This window comes from Cardiocondyla obscurior, linkage group LG04, assembly GCF_019399895.1.
Source record: "Cardiocondyla obscurior isolate alpha-2009 linkage group LG04, Cobs3.1, whole genome shotgun sequence".
NCBI classification, from domain to species: domain Eukaryota; kingdom Metazoa; phylum Arthropoda; class Insecta; order Hymenoptera; family Formicidae; genus Cardiocondyla; species Cardiocondyla obscurior.
In genome coordinates, this window is record NC_091867.1 from 5019003 (window position 1) to 5026131 (window position 7129).

Consider the following 7129-nt stretch of genomic DNA (forward strand, 5'->3'; position numbering starts at 1 on the left):
CGAAAGCCACACCTGTAAATACATAAAAGAGCTATTGATTACAATATCAAATGAAACCTGCGCACACGCTGGGCAATACTCGCGTTACTCACCCTTTTAAATCTTCCTCCGAGCATTAGAGCGGCGCTCCGGCGCTTCCGATAAGAAGTCTGACCTACTCAACACACTGGCTGCGGTGGCAAGGGCACGTTCGATGTTGCCTCGAGCGCGTACCTCGTCCGTGTGCCGCAGGAGGCCCGTACGCCGGCTGCTCCGACTGCCGACCGCCGAACGCGCACGAGCACGATCGAGAGCGTCCGACTCTTTATGGCTCTACCGCGGCGTCCTAGTACACTGCTGAAAATGATTAAATATAAAATAATATTCTTCAACGTAAAAGAAGCACAAGTAAATAACTCGCGTCGACTGCATCAGTCATTACTAATCAAACTAAAAAAATAAATGTTATCTAAATTATATTTATAAAAGAAGCGTTTAATTAATAAGATTTATTAAATATAAAACAGTTCTCTTAACGTAAAAGAGGGAAAAGTAAATGATGCGCGGTTTATAATGTCTAGCAACAATAAATTATAAAGTATTTACAAAATCAGTAATATCGCGTTAATAACAACGACGGTTAATAAATTTGCTCTCCATTATGTTAACATTTTTCCAATATCAATACGACCAGGACAGTGGCTTTCTCGTCACATACGTATTGATAGCTTTATAGTTTTATTATTCATAGCTTTTACTTTCGCGCAACAGTAAATACAAGACTGGCCTGATTCATCGAACCTGCGTGCCTCGTACAGCATGTTTTATTGAAACACTTATCGCGGTGGACGGGTGGAATATAAAAATCTTATGATCATTCGAATTTATCGTATTTCTTACCGCTTCGACATTCGTCGTCTCGTCATGGTGTGGTGCACACAAGCCGATAAAATATTATCATTCCCATTTGTATTCGACCGTAAAAAGTTTGGCGTTATTCAATTACCATGAACGCAAATTCGTGCGCTCGTCAATAATTACATGCACCGTGACATTTGCGCGCACGACTCTACTTATCGTTTCACGCCGTGTGGAGAACCGGAGAAATCTATCGTGGATAGTCTTATTTATCTCCGTGAAATATTGCTCTATATATCGATAACGTATCATTAAATGCATTCTTCGGCTTTTGCACATGTTGAAATAGAAATGTTTATTCGTTGTGTGTTTGTACGTTTTATGATATATTATAAACTGGAAATATAACGTTTATTTATTCAATTTCTGTTCAACACCTCATATATAATTGAAAATTTGCAATACGAAAGTGATCACACGATGCACGATTATATAAAGAAAGAATATCGCAAGACTTTTCGCTATTAAAAATCTATTTTTCCGCGGGAGTAAGTTTTCTTTATAAAAAAAATTCGCATATTTACTCTTATACGTAACTACGATACGTCTGTACCTTAAGGGAGAGTTTATTGAACAAGGCCGCATTATTTAAACAATGTAGTCCGCGCGATTAAGAGGCCTGTTCAATCTGGCTGAATCAAGTGTACTTCACAGAGCATTATGAAACTGCGGCCTATACCGCAAATAAGAAAGATCAATAAAGATAGAAGTGGCAGCGATACGAGATTTTATATTTTCTATATTTTTTTTTAAATAATAACTAAATATAAAAAAAAAATAATGTAATAATATAATAATAAAATTGTTAAAGGGTTTTCTGTTGCATCGTTTCATTCAGCTCCTTCAAAATCGCCATTCGTGAGTACTTTTCGTGTCGGATGAAAATTGTATCAAGCAAAAATACGCAATCTTGATAATCAAGCTAATATCTCTATCGCCAGCGTTTCGTAATTCGCGTTCGAAGCTGACACAATGCAACGTTTGGTTACTTGTGGGCGGCAGCAGGACGTTGCTTACTGCGGAGGCTGCTTCGCAGCAATGATAGCGTCGCGTAATGCCACGGATGAGACTATCTGCAGAGCGTAATGCAGCAGAGTGCGGATTCGGTTAGGCGCGGAGGATGGGTGGTCGAATGAGTGGGGCGCGAATATAGGATGATTATGTCACGGTGTGTGATCTATGGGGGCTGGCAGCGTGCCATGCGGTCATCCGACCGCACCGTATACTATTCTCTCCTTGTTTCTCTCAATTTCCTTAATTCGACGTGCCTTGATTTCTTATTCAACGGCATTCTTGTCGTTTATAGTAGAACGGAGGCTAAACACATCAAAATGAAGAACTGTGCTGTCAGACGTTATTACCCGAGTTATTAATCGCCCGCGCTTTAATCGAATTTAATTATTTTCGTGATATGTATTACTTTATGCGAATATAAAAATAATATTGATCTCTTGCATCAAGTATCTCGCGGGAAAAAAAAGCAAGATAGACGATTGTACGATGTCGTTAAATATTTCTGCGTCAAGATAGGTACGATAATAATCACATTATTCCATTTGCTCCGCATATCTCTTGTCGCGAAGAATGAGCTTGTCGTTCGGAGCGAAAAGTTCGTTAACGTAGTTTATCGTGCAGTTTGTGGTTGCAAGTCTGGCAACTCTTCCTCTACGGGTGGTGTTGTAAACTTTAAGGTGCCATGACTTTAGGGGGCTCGCATGTGAGTTAGTTTAATGTCCGGTGCAACTAACCGAATCGTTCTCGTCGCGATAAGACCGCGTCGCGGAAGAAAGCCTCCGTCATGATTGCACGAATCACGGCTTGTCGTACGGACGATCAGTTTAATCGAAGCGATGTTCCGTTAGCGGATAAAATATTACGTGCTCTTTAAATTCTGTCGAAACCGTCGCCCATGTTGGCCCGCGAGAGTACCCTTTCCCATACGTGTATTTGCGATGCGCGTCGGGCGCAGAAAAAAATCAGGAGGATGAAGCAAGCAGGAAGGAGGAAGAGTACGGAAGGAGAAAGCGAAGTATCGCATGTACGCAGCACGCATCTCGTTGCAGAGCTACGCAGAGGACAGTTGTAACGCTTAGTGAAGTCCGGTATTTATTACGCAACGCTTATATGCCCTTTCGCAAACACGTGTGCACTCGTAGGCGTAACATACGCATCCGCGTCGCAATCTCCGCACGAAATACCGCTCCACCATCGAGACGACTTTAAAATCCGCCTATTGATCAAGCTCTTTAACAAATACATAATTCAACAATTTTTATCCACGCGGAATTGTAAAAAAAAAAAAAAAACGCAATTTTTTTTCTGAATAACAAGCAGCGGAAATTAAGTTGATAAAAAAATATTTGTTTGATGCTCGTAGATTGTAATGAACAACGAATTTTTTAGCTGTTCGCGGGTAATTGGTTTTATGTCGGCGGACTCTGTCGGCGCGAGAGAATTATTAGTCGAAACGGTCCTTCTGTTCGTCCTCTCTCCAAAGACCGTAAAAATTCCACCGAAGAAAACCAGCCCGTTCGGGCGTACGAAAGCGCGCGGTCCTTTACCGTGGATTCCTGTGAGTGACGCAGATCGTAGGAATTCTTATCCCACGGTTGGAGGCGAGCTTCGCGGGAAAGGAATCGGTCGTAGGCAATGAGAGCGATCGTTTCACAGGACTTCGCGGTTTCGGACGGTGGCAACGTGCCTCGCGGCGACAGTACCTTTCAGGTTCAAAAACGCTTGTTCGGGATGACTCAACCGGTCGTATAACAAACCGCGACAACCTCCCCGAGAGAAACCTGCTACGTGCTGAGCACGGGGTATTCGATTACCAACGCCCGACAATGTTTTCTAGAAGGCGGAGCGAGATTAAAATCGAAAGGAAACGCGTTCACCCGCGCACGTCGTTATAATTTTTTACTTTTATTTTATTCAAACGAATGTTATTTTGATTTATCAACGACACCGTTTTTTTATTATTATGATTTTTTTTTATTAATTGATATTGGCTAATTATTTGTCTCTTCGTTCTGAAATCATATTACAAGTGCGATCGTGCGTGTGTTCGTCGCTTACGTTCGACCACGTTGTCACTACGTGTACCGTTGCGAAATCGGATAACGTATAGATTAATTTAACCGATTCGACGCTCACGTCGCTACTCATTTGAGAAAAGTCGCTGTCGGATGATAAGCGGCCAAGTATAAATATGCTCTCGAAGATCGTCGTAACCGGCTGTCACCTGTCAATGCCTTTCGCAATCGGCGAGTAGCGGTGGTTACATGAGCTTCGCGTGAGATAAGAACCGATGAAATTCCTACAACGAGTCCCGGCTACACGACACACGCACTCATGCGTGCGTAACGCGCGTCGGAACGCGTGGCGAAAACGCCGCGATGCGACTTCCAAGTGCTCGGCGGTCCTCTCGCCCTGTGAGGGCGTAAATTAATTCTTCGCGGAAATTGGCTCTCGCAGCCTGGCTGACGCAATGACGCGCAGGATGCACCGCCGTTGGTTTGTCATGATGGTCGGCCGGTATAAATGACTGCGCCCGACGTACGAAAGTAAATTATAAAATATGCGCTGTAAGCGCGTCGCTCGTGATTGCACCCCGTGATTAATGGACGGGACGTAATTGCGCCCGCGCCGCGTATAGCAAATAATTCAAGTGCCGAAACTTCTGACTATTAAACGCTCTGCTATGAGAACTACTATTTGCTAGTGGCGACGACACGTCAACGTCAACATAATTACGATAAATAATTCGAGACATAAATCTCGTTCGTGCCGAAATAGATACTGCATGGAGGTGTATTGAGCTGTTTCTGTTACATATAGATACTTATTTTGTGAAAAATCATTAAATACTACTGCAGTAATTTGCATTTAAAAGTATTCATACAGAGAGTAGTGTTTACACGAGAAAAACACGCGTTAAATTTTTTTTTCTCCCTCTTTCTCCAAAAAGTGCGTGGACCTTGGAATCGTGCATCGTGCGATGCGATCGCGACGCATCACGCATTAAGCGCGTACAAGCACGAGTCGAGAAATGAGACGCGTACATCGTTCGAACTCGCGCAAACTGTCGGCTGGGAGCGAACGATCGGTTTGCCGAGAGGAACAGGCGTTCGCATTTACACGGTCGTATCGATTACATTAATTAAATAAAGACCGGCCTGGTATCAGCGCCACGTTTCGGCCCCGGGCATATATATATCGGCCTGGTGCGTTTATTGCGGCAAAGGCGATTCGCGCGCGGTTCTCGCCATAAGTCTGCGGCTGCTATCGATACTCCGATCACGTATACCCAACCACTTTAGTCCCCGAATACTTTGGTTCTGAATACTATTGCCCGCGCTCTCGATTTGCGTACACTTACAGCTCGAACGTGCACACAGGCTTATGGAGATCGCGCATCGCACCCACTTCCAGGGCATCTTCGCATCGCAATTCCTCTCCCGGAAGTGGAATCGTCGTTGTTTACCACGGACAATGTTTACGAGTTGCAAACAACCTCCTTCGATTAAAACTGTCGCAATTTTGCCACGCAATTAACACGTCGGTCGAACATAAGCCGCACGATCTCGTTCGCCTCGTATGCACGTACGATGCGTGAATAAACGTGCGTGGACCATTGCATCGATGGATCGTTTTCATAACGCCCTACGGGCTTTTCGTATATCGCGAGGAGTATCCACTTTCGAAAATAGCGGGCCGATATCGGCACTTGAGAAAACAGCTATTTGCTTTACGGATACACCTTGATTATTGATAGTCGACCGCGGGCCGTGTTGCGATGAAAGAACGGGAGGTAGAGAATGCATGCACGCGTATAAGATGTCCCAGATCGGCCGGATGCGGCCTTTCAATCATAGATATTGAAGAACAAACAAAAAGTTCGACGGTTGTTTTAATAGCGAGGCATTGATAATCATAGAACCATTCAATGTCGATAAATATAAGTTACAGGCGAATTATGTCTCGAAAGTACAAATAAATAGCAGTTCCTTATTTTACTTTTAATTGAACTTTATTCACTAGGTTCGAGGCAACTTTCTCAATAACGTTAAGAAAATAAAAGGCGCTGAATAGAAAAATGATTACTTCATTCAAAAAGTTTTATGAAATAAGACTGAAACGAAAATTTGTCATAAACTTTTCAGTTAAAAAAATATTCAATATGCTTGTTAGATACATTGTACACCGCGTGAAACAGTTAAAGAAAGTACGAGAAAAAGAGAAAAAAAAAATATATATATATAGACAAGAGAGGAAGATTGGCGGTTTGAAATAGACATCGTGTTGCCTCGCAGGTTGATATAAGCGCACGGCATTTCCGCAGGATACGATTCGCGGCATGTGAATAACCGTTATACCGTACAACTCGCCGCCGCGTATCGCCAACGTTCAATTATTTGAACATCCCAGCGGTGAAATAATGGTACCTCACGAGTGTGCGTCTACGCAGAGCCCAGTATGCACCGATTCTTCGTCATTCCCACAAGCGATGTCTAATTATCTGTTAGGCGCACCACACAAGACTTTCCGTAAACGCGTTACGTTACGTTACGTACGAACCTTAAACTTACGCCGCACTTATACTTGAACTTGGGTCAATGCACAAAGAAAAACATAAACGCAATAGAACGCTACGTTTTTGGAGTTTTAGGAAAGTCTTGTGCGGTGCGCCTTACGCGGCCCGCGATCGGCACCTCAAACTCGTAGGAATCCCGAAGGTATACTCGAACATCGCAAAATGAACAAATGGGAGAGAAGACGCGAAACCGATTCGATTGCAGAGAACAAGAGCACGGCGGTGATATAGCGAGAAAAAAAAAAAATGTGAAAGTGTATCACTTCAACGGCGAGCTACACTTTGAATTTAATGTCAGTGGCACACGAACCGCGTTCTTATTATCACGAATCCAGTTTATCAGTAATTTTCTGATTTGCATTCGCGAATACATATATAAATCTATGTTACCATACATTATATAGAATGTAAGATGATTTTCAACTACCATTTAATATTCTAGAAATTGATTAAGATCGAAAATTCCGATATGAAAATGTCGAAGCAATAACTTTCCCGTTATAATCGATCAAAGTTGGCGAAAGATATTACGTAGACTTCGCAAACTCAAATCTATAACTACGCTGATGCGTGTACTGATCTATCATTTGCTGTTGATTTTCACAGCTCAGGTAATATCGCTTCATATTACTATTTAACTGA